The sequence below is a fragment of the Ailuropoda melanoleuca genome, chromosome 9 (assembly GCF_002007445.2).
Source record: "Ailuropoda melanoleuca isolate Jingjing chromosome 9, ASM200744v2, whole genome shotgun sequence".
Classification (NCBI taxonomy): Eukaryota; Metazoa; Chordata; class Mammalia; order Carnivora; family Ursidae; genus Ailuropoda; species Ailuropoda melanoleuca.
This window is the reverse complement of record NC_048226.1, coordinates 59,863,170-59,880,346: the sequence shown is the minus strand read 5'-3', so window position 1 is coordinate 59,880,346 and position 17,177 is coordinate 59,863,170. Positions and strand designations below refer to the sequence as shown.

At 37.4% G+C, this 17,177-nt stretch overlaps 1 protein-coding gene across 1 annotated transcript in view; it reads right to left on the bottom strand.

Moving 5' to 3' along the window:
• Nucleotides 1–17,177, bottom strand: part of NECAB1 (N-terminal EF-hand calcium binding protein 1) — a 208,651-nt gene that overhangs the window by 167,656 nt on the left and 23,818 nt on the right. The window lies entirely within an intron of this gene.

Genomic DNA, 17,177 nt, shown 5'->3' with positions numbered 1-17,177 from the left:
AGCATGCCACACAGTAAGTGCAATACGAGATACAGTTTGGTGTACGGGAGTTAGGGCGACCAGAGATCTTTTTATTTGGGAGCACGAGGAGTTTTAGAAACTTTTGCACCTTTCTACGGCAGGTAAATGTGGACAAGCAGAGATGGCAGAAACACAATAATAGATGAAAGTAAAACATCTCTACAAGATTAAGAAGCAGAGAATTTAAGGGAATGAATGGACAAGAAGGAAAAGGAAAGCATCCTTCTTTCTGTGCAAGAAGTTGGTTTACCAGTTCTCTCAGGGAAGTTGCCAAATGACTTAAGTGGTGGAATGTTCCTCTCCATTAACAACGAGGCAGCTGGAGGACTAAAGAGAAAGGAACTGAGGATCACAAAACTCTTATTGTGTGGTCCTACCAACACCACCATACTGAAGAAAGTAGAACTTGTCTTTGAGAAAAAGGTGATAAGATTTAATAGGATTGGATCTTCAAGATCTATTTGGAGCTTTTTTTTCCCCCTCAAAGATGGCCCACAGACCACGTGAAGTTCGGTTAAAATGAATCGTGGAACTTTTACATCAAAAACTAGGGATGTACTGTATGGTGACTAACATAATATAATAAAAAATTATTATTAAAAAAAATCTTACCAAAAAAATGCAAATTCTGAGCCCTACCAGAGGATCTGAATCTCATAGAAGGCATGGAGGGGTGGAGCAGTCAAGAAACCAGGACTTTTAGTGACCTATAAGATTCCTCCACATACTAAAATCATAAAGGACACAATAGGCCTAATCACTGAATGACCTGCTTTTTCAGATAGGGATTTAAAGGCTGTAACATTTTCAAAAATCCTTATTTGCAAAATATAAACATAAAGACCCTTGAGAGTTTTTAAACTGCATATAATTATACTTCTTAACTTAATAGGTGTATTAAAGCAATCTTCCAGTTAATTCTTGCCAACAGCTCACCGAGCAGACTTAGCATTGGAGGTCACAACAAACCTAATCTGGATCATGCACTGAATGAGATCCTCACTCCCAGAGGTCCCCTGGACTGGCCTACCTCAGTGTAGCTCAGCCATTCAAAGGCCACAGCAACCCGCTGCAAAATGAAGTTGAATCCACCAGGCTCATCAATTGTCTAATTTTGTATTTCTGCTTTTGGATGGGCTAGTTTAGTGTCATGTCTCAAATGACTATTTTTAACTTTGGCCCCATGTAACCTGATGTATATTCCAGACTGGACGTAGTATAGTTACCTCTACTGTGTATCTCCTTACTTTGACAAAAAATATATCACCAGTTTGGGGAATTGGACACAAACCATGTCTCGGTATAGGAGAGAGACAGGAAGGAAGGAAGGAAGGAAGGAAGGGGAGAGGTGAGGAGAGGAGAGGAGAGGAGAGGAGAGGAGAGGGGAGGAGAGGAGATGGGAGGTGGCTGGGGGGAGGAGGGGGAAGGAAAGGAAAGGAAAGGAAAGGAGAAAGGAAAGGAAAGGAAAGGAAAGGAAAGGAAAGGAAAGGAAAGGAAAGGAAAGGAAAGGAAAGGAAAAAGGAATGGAAAAAAGGAAAAGATGGGAGGCAGGAAGGGAGGAAGGAAGGAGAAGGAGAAAGGAAGAGGGAGGGAGGAAGAAAAGACAATAGAAATCAATCCACTATTTCCAAATCTACTATGGAAATTTGTAACAGATGTAATACATACATAGTCATGGTGGAATATGCTTCCTTTGATTAATATTTAATGGCTGTCAGGTAAGCTGAACCATTCAATTATAGTCCTTACTTGAATGATGGAAACTATATTTTGAAAGCCTGTTTTTACCACATCCAAGACTCGTGGAAGTCTTAAATTCAGGCTACCATACTTTTAAATAAGCAATTGTAAAGAGTTAGTTTGGAATATTTCTAGACTAATGTCTTAATGTTAAGCAAAAGTATTACAGGTTTTTTTGTTTTTATTTTAAGGAGACAAAATACTCGTTTCTAGTGTGGTTCTGCATTAACAAAGCAATCTGATTTTTTATTACAATATTTTTTTTCAACTTCAATCTTCAATTTTCCTGCTTTTCTTTTGAAATGGTACATAATTAAACCTTGATTTATACTGGGTTGGCCTACCGATTAGCCAAATCTTGTGAGATCTGATATACTATGAAATAAACTTTCTTTTTTTCTCTCAAAATTTGATTTAAATTTGAGTCAATTAACATATAGTGTAGTATTAGTTTCAGAGGTAGAATTTAGTGATTCATCACTTGCATATAACATTCGGTGCTCATTACAAGTGCCCTCCTTAATGTCCATCACCCATTTACCCCATCCCCCTACCCACCTCCCCTACTACAATAAATTTTAACCTTTACCACCAAAGGATGGAGGTTTTTCAATTTTTCTATCTGAATTGCATGCATTGCCTGAGTTTGTATTGAGCATAGCTGGCCTCTCCTCTGCTTTATTTTTAAAGTATTCCGATCTTATGCTCTATATTCCATTAATTTTTGAGATGGAGGTAGGAGAGTGCAGTTGCTTAGAGCAGTCTCAGAACAAAGAAAACTTGAGGTTTTAACATGGATTTGTCATTTATTAGTATAGAACTTTCATCCATTCTTTCACCAAATTTTTACTCAGATCCTACTATGTTCCAACACTGTTTTGTGCTAAGAACATAGGCAAGCCCTTAAGAATTTTGTAATTATGATGGAATATATAGCAAATGAACAGCCAAAAAGCATATAATAAGGGCATTTCTAGGACACACCGGATGATGTGGGACCATGTAGAAAAGAAACTAATCCAGATGTTAAGTATATAGGGAAGGCATCCCAGAATAAGTGACATTTCAGCTGAGATACAGTGAAAGATGGAGGTTAATGGGAAAGATCTGTAAAGGGGGACAATATTCCAGGTAGAGGAAATGCCAACCACAAAGCTGGGAGACAAAAATAATACAGTTCGGGAATTGAAAAGAAAAATCAGTAAACTCGGTCAAAGAATACATACTAGAGTAGAATAATAGTTACCAGAGGCTGGGAGAAGGGGGAATTGGAAGATGTTGGTAAAGGGGTACAAAATTTTAGTTATGCAAGATGAGTAAGTTCTGGAGATCTAATGTATAACAATGTGACTACAGTTAACAATATTGTATTGTATACCTGAAATTTCCTAAAAGGGTAGCTATTAAGTGTTTTTACCATTAAAAAAGAGTAATTATGTGAGGTGATGAGTATGTTAAGTAGCTTTATTGTACTGAATATTGCACAATACATATGTCTATCAAATTATCAAATTGTACGCCTTCAATATATACAATCTTAAAGTGTCAACTATGCATCAACAAAGCTGGGAGAAAAGGCTACATGCTGGGTGGGAAGAAGGACAAGCCAGAGAGTTAGATACAGGAGTCAATGTCATGAAAAACCATACAAATCATGGTAAAGACTTCTGAATTTACCCCAAGAGGAGCCACTGTCCTATTAGGAAACTCAGTGTGGCTGCAGTGAGTAGAGTGCAGTGGACAGGTGTGGCACCAGAAGAGAAGACACATTAGAGGTCGCTGCGGCAATCAGGGCAAGAATCAATGGTGGCTTAAACTTTGGTGGTGACAGTAAGAACACAAGATAAGTGGCCAGATTTATAACATGTTTAGGAAACAGAATCAATAGGAACTGGTGATCAGTTAAAGGTGATGGATGAGAGGAAACAGTAAGTCAAAAATGGCATCTGCCCAAGATTGAGTAATCAGACGGATGATATCTCCATTCATTGCAAGAAAGAACACATGGCAAAAAGTATGGGCTGGAGTACTGTGCTCTTTGGACCTACTGAAATTCAATGTACCTATGGAACAAGTAAACACATCTAGCAAGCAGGAGCATCACAGGGGTATAGAAAAGGAGAGAGAGAAGGAGAGTGTGAGGGAGAAAGGAAGAGGTAGAGGGAGACGTACTTGGGAATTAACAATACATACTAATTGAGGTCCTAGACATGAGTTTATTCTCCCAAGGAGAATGCCTACAGTGAGACAGAAAAGGGCCTAGAATACACTTTGGAAATGCCAACTAAATTCTTTAAGTTTCAGATTTTATAAATGCTTGGCTGTTGCAAGGATTGAGAGGCTGTATGGAAAACGCGTGGCATAGTACCTAGCACACAGTAAGAGTTCAATGAGGGTAGGGAGGATTTTTGGGTAGATTTACTTGCTCAGTCTTGCTAAGTCAAGACCGTTATGTATTATTAATTCCCATTTTGTTCTTATTCTTGAAAAGTACTTATGGAGTACACACAGAATAATGGATATTTGATATGTTTGTTTAAAATCAGAAATTTAAGGGGGGCCTAGGTGGCTCAGTCAGTTAAGTGTCTGCCTTCAGCTCAGGTCATGATCCCAGGGTCCTGGGATCGAGCCCCGCAATGGACTCCCTGCTCAGTGGAGAAACTGCTTCTCTCTCTCCCTCTGCTACTCCCCCTGCCTGTGTGTGCACTCTCTCTCTCTCAAATAAATAAATGAAATCTTTTTAAAAAATTGATATTTTACTTTATTTTCTTAGGTAATAAGGTTTTACACATCCTAAAACTGGTACTGCTTTGAAAAAAGTCTTTAAACACTCATTTCTTTTTTCCTTCAAGTTTTGTTTTTACAAATATGCCAACAACTAGAGCACTGATCTCAGCATTTCCCTTCCTACTATCATAATTTTAATCTAGTTTTGTGATCATTTAAATGATTATTCTTCAGGAGCGCTAGGGTGGCTCAGTTGCTTAAGTATCTGACTCTTGATTTGGGCTCAGGTCGTGATCTTAGGGTCCCGAGATAGAGTTCCACACTGGGTTTCGCACTGGGTGTGGAGCCTGCTTAAGATTCTCTCACTTCCTCTCCCCCATCCCCTCACTGATGCTCTCTATCTAAAAAAAAAAAAAAGATTATTCTTTCAAAACACTGGATTTTTCTTCATGTATTTCTTTAACATTTTTGAACACTTTAAATATTGTGCTTTATTAAGATTAAAATACCAAAACATGATCATCTTCAAAAATAACAACAGCATCCTTGTACAAAATGAACACCTGGAAAGCATTACTCAATTTAACACACAAAGAACAGCATATACTTTGCATAATATGCAAATTTTGAGGCAGAAATAAAAAATAGCAACCTTGTTTCTAAAATGAAGCTCTTAAATTATAAATTAAGAAAAATAATAATTACTATATTAACATGTAATTAAATGTAAATAGATTAAATACTTTCTATCAAATGTACATATCACTTTGTACAAGTCATTTAATATCATTGTGCATTAACTTCCTTATCTCTACACAGCCTCTACCTCTCAAATGTCTAATGTTATATACTGGGTGTAAAACAAGTTACTAACAATATATAAATGCAAATAAAATACAAGCTCTTCTGATTTCAGCTCTAATTAGTAAAGACCTTAGACATTATCACTCCTGTCCTTAGAATAGCAAAAAGCTGAACAAACTGAAAATCAGTGACTTTTCTTGGACTCATCAGAGAACTGAGGTTGCAGGCCAACCACTACCCAAAATCTGAGAAACGGGGAAAACCAGAGAATCATAGCCAAGATCTGCTTACACAAAGCAGAAGCTACTGGAGCCATAAACTGATAGAAACACGAACATGGTAAATTTGATGAATTGCTGGAGGCTGGGTACAGACTACATGAGAGGGAGAAACTCCTAGAGGCTTCAGTCTTTAGGGAGCTTCCACACTTTCATGGGTTTTACCTCCAGGAACCCCATCAGGTTCTCATAGTGAGGAAACAAAAAAGATCACCTTAGAGCTCTGGCACAAGGAAGAACAAGAGTAATCATGAAATATACCCAGAGTGCTCTTCAGGACAAAAGTCTATTCTTCAGGGGCACAGATTTTATCAGAACCCTATCCCACTTGGGGGAAGGACATTTCCCTCACTGCAGTCCCCTCTAGACTTCATATCAAATAAGTTGAAGGGAAGCTACGAAACACTTATGAAGGTCAGAGCCAAGAAATACAGGCCCACTGAAAGACTGAGATTTAATCAGAAGATTATGGAACATATCTGCTCCTCCATTTCTTACCATCACACCAACAGGGCTCCCATTTAAACACAGTGGATTACAGCTGAAAGAGCTGTAAGACTCTGATTCTCTCTGAAGAGGAGTACTCAGAGAAGCCCAGGTCAACATGGAGACAAAAAGACAAGAGGCATTTGAAGGCTTTAGCACCTACAGCTAGAGCAAATATTAAGCACTGCCCAACTCTACCAGATTAACATGATTTCTCAAGCTAGAAACCTATGAATCTCATTTCCTATTACATGATATATCATGATCAGATTTCACAAAAATATAAGTAATGCTAAAATGCAAGAAAAAGCATGGTCTAAAGAAACAAAGCAAGCATCAGAACCAGACTAAGGTCTGACACAGATACTGGAATTATCAAACAAGAAATTCTAACTAACTATGATTAGTAGGTTAAGGGGTCTAATGGAAAAAAAGAGAAGAGATGGGGGATGTAAACAGAGAGATGGGAACACTAAAGAAGAAATATCAAAAGAAAATGCTAAAAATCAAAAACACAGAAATAAAGAATGCCTTTGATGGGCTCATCAGTGGACTCAATACAGCTGAGAAAAGAATCAGTGAGCTTATAAAAGACAAAAAAAAAAAACAAAAAACAAAACCTAAACAGAACATCTAAGAACTCGAAGAGATTTCAAAATGTTTTACATAAACACAATTGGTAGAGAAGAAAAGATAAGAGCAGAAGAAATATCTGAAATAATAATGGCTAAGAACTTTCCAAAGTTAATTACAGAAACCAAAACACATATCCAGGAAGCTTAGAGAGCACAAAATGGGATAAATTACTGCCTTGATATCCCTCTACCCTGACCCACGCAACCCTATACCTACACATATCATATTCAAACTACAGAATACCAAAGACAAAGAGAAAATTTAGAAAGAGGTAGGAAAAAAAAATTAATCTATAGTCTATATAGGACTAAGAATACAAATTAAAATTACAGTGGACTTCTCATCAGAAACCATGCAAAAAAAAGAGTGTGGGGTGAAATATTTAAAGCGTTGAAAGAAAAGACCCATAATCTAGAATTTTATATGCAGTGAAATTATGGTTCTATGAATCCAGCATTATCCTAACACCAAACTTAGATAAAACCATTATAAAAAAGGAAAACTCTAGACCAATAAGGAATATAGATGCAAAAATCTTCAACAAATATTAGCAAACTGAATCCAACAATGTTTTAAAAGAATATATATGAAGACCAAGGGGGATTTAGTTTAGTTATGCAGGCTGGACCAATATTAAAAAGTCAATCAGTGTAACCCCCAACATCAACAGGCTAAAGAAGAAGCAATCTATGATCATATCAATTGATGAAGAAAAAGCATTTGATGAAATTGAACACTGATTAATAATAAGAATTCAGCAAACTAGGAACAGAAGGGAATTTCCTTAATCTGATAAAGAACATCTACAAAAATTCCAAAGCTGAAGTCATACTAAACGGTGCGGAAGTAGCAGCTTTCCTCTTAAGATCAAAAACTGATCTTAAAAGGTGTCTCTCTCACCACTCTTATTTAACAATATTCTGGAAGTCCTAGCTATTGCAACATGAGAAGAAGTAGGAATAAAAGGTATACAAATTGGGAAGGCAGAAACAAAACTGTTATTTCTTCACAGATGGCAAAATTATTTATGTTGAAAATCCCGAAGAGTCAACATACAAAACAAAACAAAACAAAAAACCCAACCAAAGACAAAACCTCTGAAACTAAAAAGGAAATATAGCAAAGTCACAGGGTACAAGGTTAATATACAAAAATTAATTGCTTTACTATATATCAGTAGCAAGCAACTGGAACTTAAAATCAAAACAATAGCATTTACAAAAGTACCCCCAAAATGAAATACTTAAGTATAAATCCAATAAAATATATAAAGTATCTAAATGCAGAAAACTACAAAACTCTGATGAAAGAAATTATGTAAAATCTAAATAGATAGATAGATAGATAGATAGATAGATAGATGATAGATAGATAGATAGATATTCCAGGCTCGTTGATTAGAAGACTCAATACTGTAAAGACATCAGTTCTTCCCAGGCCCCTGGATGGCTCAGTTGGTTAGCATCCAACTCTTTTGATTTTGGCTCAGGTCATGATCTCAGGGTCCTGGGATGGAGGCTGTGGGCTCCATGCTGAGCAGGGAGTCTGTTTGAGGGTTCTTTCCCTCTGCCCCGCCCCTGGTGGCACGTACTCTTTCTCTCACTCTCTCTCTCAATAAATAAATAAATAAATAAATAAATAAATCTTTGAAAAAAAAGATAATTCTTCCCATCCTTGTTTTTTGATCAATGCAACTGATATTGAAATCAAATCCCACCAAGCTATTGGACAGTACTGACAAACTGATTCTAATGTTCATAGGGAAAGACCAAAGACTTAGAATAACAAACACAGTACTAAAGAGGAAAAACAGAGAGGACTTAATAGTACCCAATTTTAAGACTTACTATAAACTACAGTCATCACACCAGTGGTGTACTGGCAAAAAAGCAGATGCATAAATCAATGGAACAGAATCAAGAAACCAGAAATATAACCACACTAATAGAGTCAACTGATCTTTGACAAAGGAGCAAAGGCAATTAGAGAAAGAATAGTGTTTTCAAACAATGGTGCAGAAACAACTGGATGTCCATCTGGAAAAAAAAATGAACCTAGACACAGACTTTACACCTTTTGGGATAATAAAAATTAACTCAAAATGGATCACAGACCTAAATGTAAAATCCAAAATAAAAGAAACCTTGGATTGGGTGATGAGTTTTTGGATACAACACCAAAAATACAATCCTGAAAGAAAAAAATGGTAAATTGAACTTTATTAGAATTTTAAAATTTTGCTGTGTGAAAAAAATACTCTTAAGAGAATGAAAGACAAGCCACAGGCTGAGAAATATTTGCAAAACACATCTGAATAAGAACTTCCATCTGTAATATACAAAGAACTCTTAAAATAGCAATAAAAAGGCAAAAAGCCAATTAAAAAGTGGGCAAACATCTGAACAGACAGAAAACCAAAGAAAACATACACATGACAAATTAGTACTGATAGTCACAAGGAATTAATAATTTAAATAGTAATGACCTATTAGAATGGCTTCCCTCCAAAAAACCCCACAAAAACCAGCAACACCAATTCCTGGCTCAGATATGGGGCAGCAGGAGTATTAGTTCATTCTTAGCGGGATAGCAGAATGTTGCAGCCACTTTGGAAGATATTTTGGCATTTTCTTATGTAGCGACCACCCAACTGCTCAAAAACTTATGTCCAAACAAAAACTGCATGGGGATGTTTATTTTTATTCATAATCACTAAAAGTTGGAAGTAATTAAATGTCTTTCAATAGGTGCAAGGATAAAATAATTTTAGTACATACATAGAATGGAATATTATTTAGTGATTTTTAAAAAGTGAGCTATCAAGCCAAAGAAAGTCATGGATGAATCTTGTCAGTCTGAAAAGACTATATATACTATATGATTCCAATTTTATCACATTCTGGAAAAGACAAATTTATAAAGATAGTAACAAGATCACTAGTTGCCAGGAGTTCAGGGCAATGAGAGTTGAAAGGACAAAGGCAGGGGATATTTTAGAGTGGGGTGACTATTTTGCATGACATGGTACAACAATAATAAGGCATTATGCATTTGTTGAAACCCATAGAACTTTACAGCACAAAGAACAAACTTGAATGTGTGCAAATTCTTAAAAAATCATTTAGGAGTTTAGGGGATTCCAGGATGGAATGGAGAGAATGTGACAAAGTAATTTAAATGTATCAGAAATGTATGAAACAACCTCACTGAAGGTAGTGAGGAGAAACAGCATTGACCTAAGTAACTTTGGAAATGAATGGAGTCTGTATAAAGGCAAAGTAAGCTGTAAGAAGCACTATACTATAGTTGATAGAGTTGATAAAGTTGTTTTCCATGCGGGCACAAGTAAAAACTCCCGAGTACTACACATGCGCACTGGAATTGAACAGTTATGTAAATCAACAGCTGACTGGGGGAGCAGGTGGCTCACTGTTGGAGTGATAGGTTACTGATAAGCAAAGGGAGGAGGCTAGAATAATCCCGTGGTAATGTTTAAAGTTTGAGATAACACTATGACCTCATGTTTAACTTAATACAGATATGTATGAGTACATGCAGAAATATTTGTAGAAATACACATTCACTCGGGTTAGTATACACATATATATTTCCCTGCTCCATCAGCCGAACAGCTTGGGAGTAAAAATGACACACCGGTAACAATGAGCACATTCACCACCCACATCTTTGTTTCTAGTATCATTCTCTAGTAACAACACTCTCCTTGGAGGAGTGACTGATTCTCACACTGGGACAGGAATTATAAAAGATGAGCCTCAAGTATCTGAAGGGCCAGAGAGTAAGAAATTACTAAAAAACTCACAATTATGAGAGTCAAAGGCACACAGGAGTCTACTGAAAGAACTCCCAATGGTCAAAGTGGGACAATTTGAACAATAAAATATGTTGAGTAGTACTGGATTAATCATAGAATAAATATTCATGTGTCCCTAGGGTTATAAATAAATACTGAATAAATAAATACATCTATAAATGAGAAAACAGACAAATCTCCCATACAGAAGAATTATAAGTAATTCATACACATACTCAGTCCTCAAGCACGTGGAGCGTAACTCCCCACTCCTTAGGTGTGGGCTGCCCATTGCAACTTCCTTCCAAACAGTCCAGTTATGGAAAGGGGGAAGAAACCTGACAAACACTACCTGAACCAGGAGATGGAGGCCAACACCATAGTCATAAATCATGTTGACTATATAAACCTTTGATATGATGTGATGGTACTTTACCTCTGTGATCTTCCTCCCCCAAAGCACATTAACCCCAGCCTAATCATGAGAAAAACATTAACGAATCCCAGTGAGAGACATTCTATAAAACACCAGACTAGTACTCTTTACAACTGTCAAGATCATCAAAAACAAAGTCTGAGAAACTGAGCCTAAGAAGATAGGATTACTTAATGTCATGTGCTGTCCTGGCTGGGATTCAGAAACCGAAAAGGGACATTTGGTAAAAACTAAAGAAATCTAGGGGCGCCTGGGTGGCTTAATCGTTGAGTGTCTGCCTTTGGCCCAGGGCGTGATCCCAGAGTCCTCGAAACTAGTCCCACATCAGGCTCCTCCTCTGGGAGCCTGCTTCTTCCTCTCCCACTCCCCCTGCTTGTGTTCCTTCTCTCGCTGGCTGCCTCTCTCTCTGTCAAATAAATAAATAAAATCTTTAAAAAAAAAAAAAACTAAAGAAATCTAATAAAGTATGGACTTCAGTTAATAATGTATCAATATTTGCTCATTAATTGTAACCTGAGTACTACACTAATGTAAAATGTTAATAAGGGAAACTGGATGTTAGGTACATGGGTATTCTCTATAGTAGCTTCACAGTTTTTCCATAAATATAAAAATATTCTAAAATAAAAATTTAAAAATGTATACACTAGAATATGAAAATTATATGAAATTAATATATTAAAAACTGATTTGCCATGTTATCAACATGGTAAAGTCAATTATGTTTATTCATATTAGATCTTGAAATCTAACATATTAAACTCAACAATCAACTCAAAATTCATTTTCTTAACCCCAGACAAGGTACCCTGTCAATCATGTTGTCTATAGACTCTCTGAGAGAATGAAATGTTTTCTATATTGGTGCTCATCCAAATAAAAATATGTTGACCTGTTATTTCTCTAATCATTTCTACTCTGAATTTTACTGACTATATTCATCACAGTAATTTCATGAAGTAGTTAGATATTCTTACTTTTCTTTCCAGGAGCAGAAAAAAACTGAAATACAGCAGGATTAAGTAATTCCGATGTGATACCTGAAAGCACATCTACTGGGACATATTTTTGGAAGCAGGTCATTAAAACTGCCATCAGCTTAAAATTAATAAAGTGCCCAAAACTCAGGTAGAAAACTGAATAATTCAGTCAAATCTTTGGTTCTTCACTGACTTGTACCAAATATTTGGATTCTTTACTAGGAAAACTTATTTCTTATATCAAAATAATTTTGTCACTTGGAATTGCATTAGGAATATGAAAACACTGTCTTCATCTTGAAGTAAGGAGTATAATATTAATTTTTCATGGCTAGAAAGAATATGCTTTTAATTTAGTAAAAGAAAGATATGTTTAGAATGAATAAAGATGTGGTATATATATTATATATGTACATACATATATGTATATATATATGCATACATATGTGTGTGTGTGTGTGTGTGTATATATATATATATGCACACACACAATGAAAGATTCCTGAGCCATCACAAAAAAAAAAATGAAATCTTGTCATCTGCAACGAAGTGGATGGAACTAGAGGGTATTATGCTAAGTTAAATAAGTCAATCAGAGAAAGACAATTATCATGAGATTTCAGAGGAACTAAAGGAAGGGAGAGAAAAACAAAGCAAGACAAAACCAGAGGGAGAGACAAACCTTAAGAAACCCTTAACCACAGGAAACAAACTGAGGGTTGCTCGAGGGGAGGGAGGTGGAGGGATGGCCTAACTGGGTGATAGGCATTAAGGAGGGCACATGATGTAATGAGCACTGGGTGTTACATAACTGATGAATCATTGAGCTCTACTTCTGAAACTAATAATACACTACATGTTAACTAAACGAATTAAAATAAAATTAAATTAAATTTTTAAAAAGATATTTGTTTAATGTCATTTTCATAGAGAATTAACAATATTTTAGGTGAGACTGGGAGAAAGGCAACAAACCCCCCCCCCCACCCATCACCATGTGTTCAGCCTTTTGTAGAATGACAGATGAAAGAAACATTGTTGGAGGAACATTTAGTCATTTACAGAGAATGTGTTTTCAAAATTAGCAACGTAAGGAATACCCCATTCGTAGGCAAATTTTACCACAAAATGAAAAATTAAATGTTTTAATACAGGTGTTAGATATAGAAGAAGGAATGCCACACATAATTGAATTGCTTTCTTTCCCCCTCCTCTACACCTTCATTTCCAGTGAATAATCACTGCTTTTCCAGATAGTTCACCTTCCAAAAGAGGAATATCTGTTACTTTTGCCTGGTCAATGTCTGCTTTCCTTTATTTTGGTTAAAAATACTGATTTTCACTTGGCACATCATCTGCCCCCCCCCGCCTCTAATTTAGTTGCAGCTTTATGAATCTCACAGCACTCTGGGGGGTCTGTATGGAATCCAAGCCTGGAAAAATCAGTCCATTTCATCTCTTAGTTCTTTTTTTTTTTTTTAAGATTTTATTTATTTATTCGACAGAGACAGAGACAGCAAGCGAGAGAGGGAACAAAAGCAGGGGGAGTGGGAGAAGAAGAAGCAGGCTCATAGCGGAAGAGCCTGATGTGGGGCTCGATCCCGTAAGGCCAGGATCACGCCCTGAGCTGAAGGCAGACACTTAACCACTGTGCCACCCAGGCACCCCTCATCTTCTTAGTTCTTGCTTCAAGAATGGGCATGTGACTCTAGTTGACTATTCAGAGAAAATCTTGACATTTTTGCGGAAATTATTCTGAAAGAGGTATTCTCTCTTTATTCTGATTTGCTGAACTGGCAGAAAGCATTCCAGGAGCTGTCTTGTCTCTCCTGGTAAGAAAGCCTACCTGAAAGTAAAACCAACCAAAAACAAAATTGAGATGGAGAGAGAGAGAAGGAGACAGGGAAAGAGAGTGATCCCTGAACACCTACATGCAACTGTGCCTCTATACCAGCCCCTGGGTATCTCAGAAGAGCCAACACACTCCCTATTTTATAATCTGAATTGGGTTTGGAGCATTTTGAACTGAATTGGTCCTGATGAGAACCATCTTTCTTTTTTTCTAGCTGTCTTAATTTTTACTCGTCTTTAGAGATTTAGTTGAGGACAATTATTCTAGAAGCTTACCTAGGTGACCCCAAGCCCAAAGAACCCTTTCTCTGAACTCACACATAAGTATATTTAGCATTCATTTGGCTTAGTGATACTTCTTGCATTGTTGATGACATTGTTATTCAATTTTCTCTTTATTACTTTTTTTTAAGATTATATTCATTTATTTGATAGAGAGCCCGCTAGAGAACACAAATAGGGGAGCGGCAGAAGGAGAGAGAAGAAGCAGGCTTTCCACTGAGCAGGGAGCTCAATGTGGGGGCTCCATCACAGGACCCCGGGATCATGACCTGAGCTGAAGGCAGACACTTAATGACTGAGCAGCCCAGGTGCCCCTGTTTATGACTTTTTTGACAATAAGATGCTAAGTTCCCAAAGGACAACATTATCCAATATCCCTTCCGTACCTCATGTCTCAAATTGTTAAGAGGTGATGGGCCAAGTTTTCTCCAAATCTATGTGTAAACATCTAAAAGGAATTATTTTCATTACACAAATACATAATTCGTCCTAGTAGCATAAAGCCTCTGTAATAATAATGGCACTGCTAATTAAATTTTATTATTATAATTTTTTTTACTTTAAAAGTGAGGAAACAGATTTAGAGAGGTTCATTAATTTGACCAAGCCCATGCCCGGGTAAATGTATACTAAAGTTTGTGTTTTTTAATCTTTGTATTTCCACCATCTAGCAGTGTCCAGCATATAAAGGGTACTCATAAATATTAGGCAAATGAATGAATGAGGGAATGAACAAATGGTAGAGCCAAGATGAAAGGCTGCTTTTTGGCTCCAAATCTCTGTTAAACTATGCCACCTACAAACAGGCTCATCACCAAAATAATAACAGATATTTTTTCTTTTATTTTTAAATAACATTAAATCAGTCAGTATGATGCATATGGAAAGACTGATATTTCTACATTTCAATAGCATAACCCCACCACAGAGGTGAGCCACAGTAAATAAAGCATTCTGAGCTAAGTACTAGGGCTTTTATGTTAGAGGGTAAGCTAGATATAAATTGTATTTACTTGTTCTGTGACCTTAAGTTATCCATGCCTCAGGTTACTTATTGATAAAATTGGGATAATGGTATTATCTTCCTCATAAGACTGTTACAGAGATTAAATAAAATGATGCCTAGCAGAGCATCTGGCATATAGTAATCCTTGGGTCGGGTGATTTACAGTAGTTATTGTAATATTTTCTTTTCTTTTCTTTTTTTAAAGATTTTATTTATTTATTTGACAGAGAGAGACAGCCAGCGAGAGGGGGAACACAGCAGGGGGAGTGGCAGAGGAAGAAGCAGGCTCCCAGCGGAGGAGTGGGGCTCGATCTGAGAACGCTGGGATCACGCCCTGAGCTGAACGCAGACGCTTAACGACTGCACCACCCAGGCTGAACCTATTTTCTCATAGGTCTTAGTAATGTGCAGTCTATTCTATTTTTAATAATTTACGTATGATTTTAGAATATTAAGGAAAAAAGACAGATATGTCTCTTGTTAACAGCAACAGATATTTGCAAGTAAGCTCTCATAACTACAAGTGACCCCAATATTACAAAACAGTAACTTTTACTATGTAAGGCATTCTCATCACAAATAATAGTCTCATTACCCGCCCAGTTTACCCAAGCCAGAAACTAGAAATCTGACGCTCCTGCCCCCACCCGTTAAGTATGGCGTACCATTAAACACCTTCATCTCTCTTAAACATTTTTGATTAATTAGCAAGTTGTTGCTGTTAATACATTCAAAAATATAAACTCCAGTTTCTTATCTGTTATTTTGCCATGGACTTACTGAAGCTTTCAACAGCTCTAATCTGGAGGGGTTTGCAGTCCAGGTGCCTGCTCAGGAAGGCTTTCCCTCGGGGAGAGATTTGGAAGTAGTGAGAAGTGATTTGGTTTTGAAGATACTTTAACAGTGGAGCCAACAGGGCCTACTAACGCATTAGATGCGGAGGCATCAGAGAAGGAGCAGAATCATGGAAGCCTCCGAATCTTTTTGTTGGAGCACCTGCTGCAGAGCTGAGCCGTTTCCTGAGTTGGGAAACACGACTGAAGCAAGCAGGCAGCTGGGATTGTGTGGTTTCAGATAGGAACATGGTAGGTAGTCAATATATATTTTTACAAACCGAGAAATTGTGTTCAGTAACTAATTCGTATGTAACTTTTCAAGTTGCATGGCTTTGTACTCGCTTTTCCTTCTACCTGGAATTACCTGCCCCCATCTAACCTGGACCTGCTCAGACGAATTACAGCTCAAGAGGAGGCTTACTCAGCACCGCAGGCAGGATGAAACTACCTTCCTCTACGGTCCTGTAGCAATTCAGAGATGTTTATGAAATATTAACACTAAATCAAGCATCATATTAATCACTAGGTATACAAAAATGTATCGCTCCCGGCCTTCAAAAGGCTTACAATCTAACAGGGGGTAAGGGAACACACCCATAAACTATTCAGGACAATGTGATAAATGGTATTATATACAAAACGCAAAACTATAGATGAGAGAATGGTGGGTGGTCAGGCAAAGACGTTAATATTTACTGAGTGTGTATTTGTCGTGTGTGGTACTTTGTGTTATTTCATTGAAACATCACAACAGCCCTATAAGCCAAACATGGATCTTTAAGAACCTACCCGAAGTTATACAGTTTGCACGTGGCAGACTAGTTTACATATCAACCCCTGACTCCTAAGCCATTCTCTGCCAAACCAAACAGAGGGGGCTTCCTAGGAGAGATAAATTAGTCTGAAGACAGAAGGAGGAAGGTCATTCCCAGCAGAGAAAGCTGTGCTTGTCTAGACAGTGAGGGCTGGGGGAGTCAGAGGCAGTGTCCTTCAGAGACAATGGAGGGAGAGGAGGCTGGGACACCATGCTCAGGAGTCTGGATTTTATCCTGTAACAACAGGTACCAAATGAAGGATTTTGGGGGCGCCTGGGTGGCTCAGTCGTTAAGCGTCTGCCTTCAGCTCAGGGCGTGACCCCGGCGTTCTGGAATCGAGCCCCATATCACGCCCTCTACTGGGAGCCTGCTTCTTCCTCTCCCACTCCCCCTGACTGTGTTCCCTCTCTCGCTGGCTGTCTCTATTTCTGTCAAATAAATAAAATCTTTAAAAAAAAAAAAAAA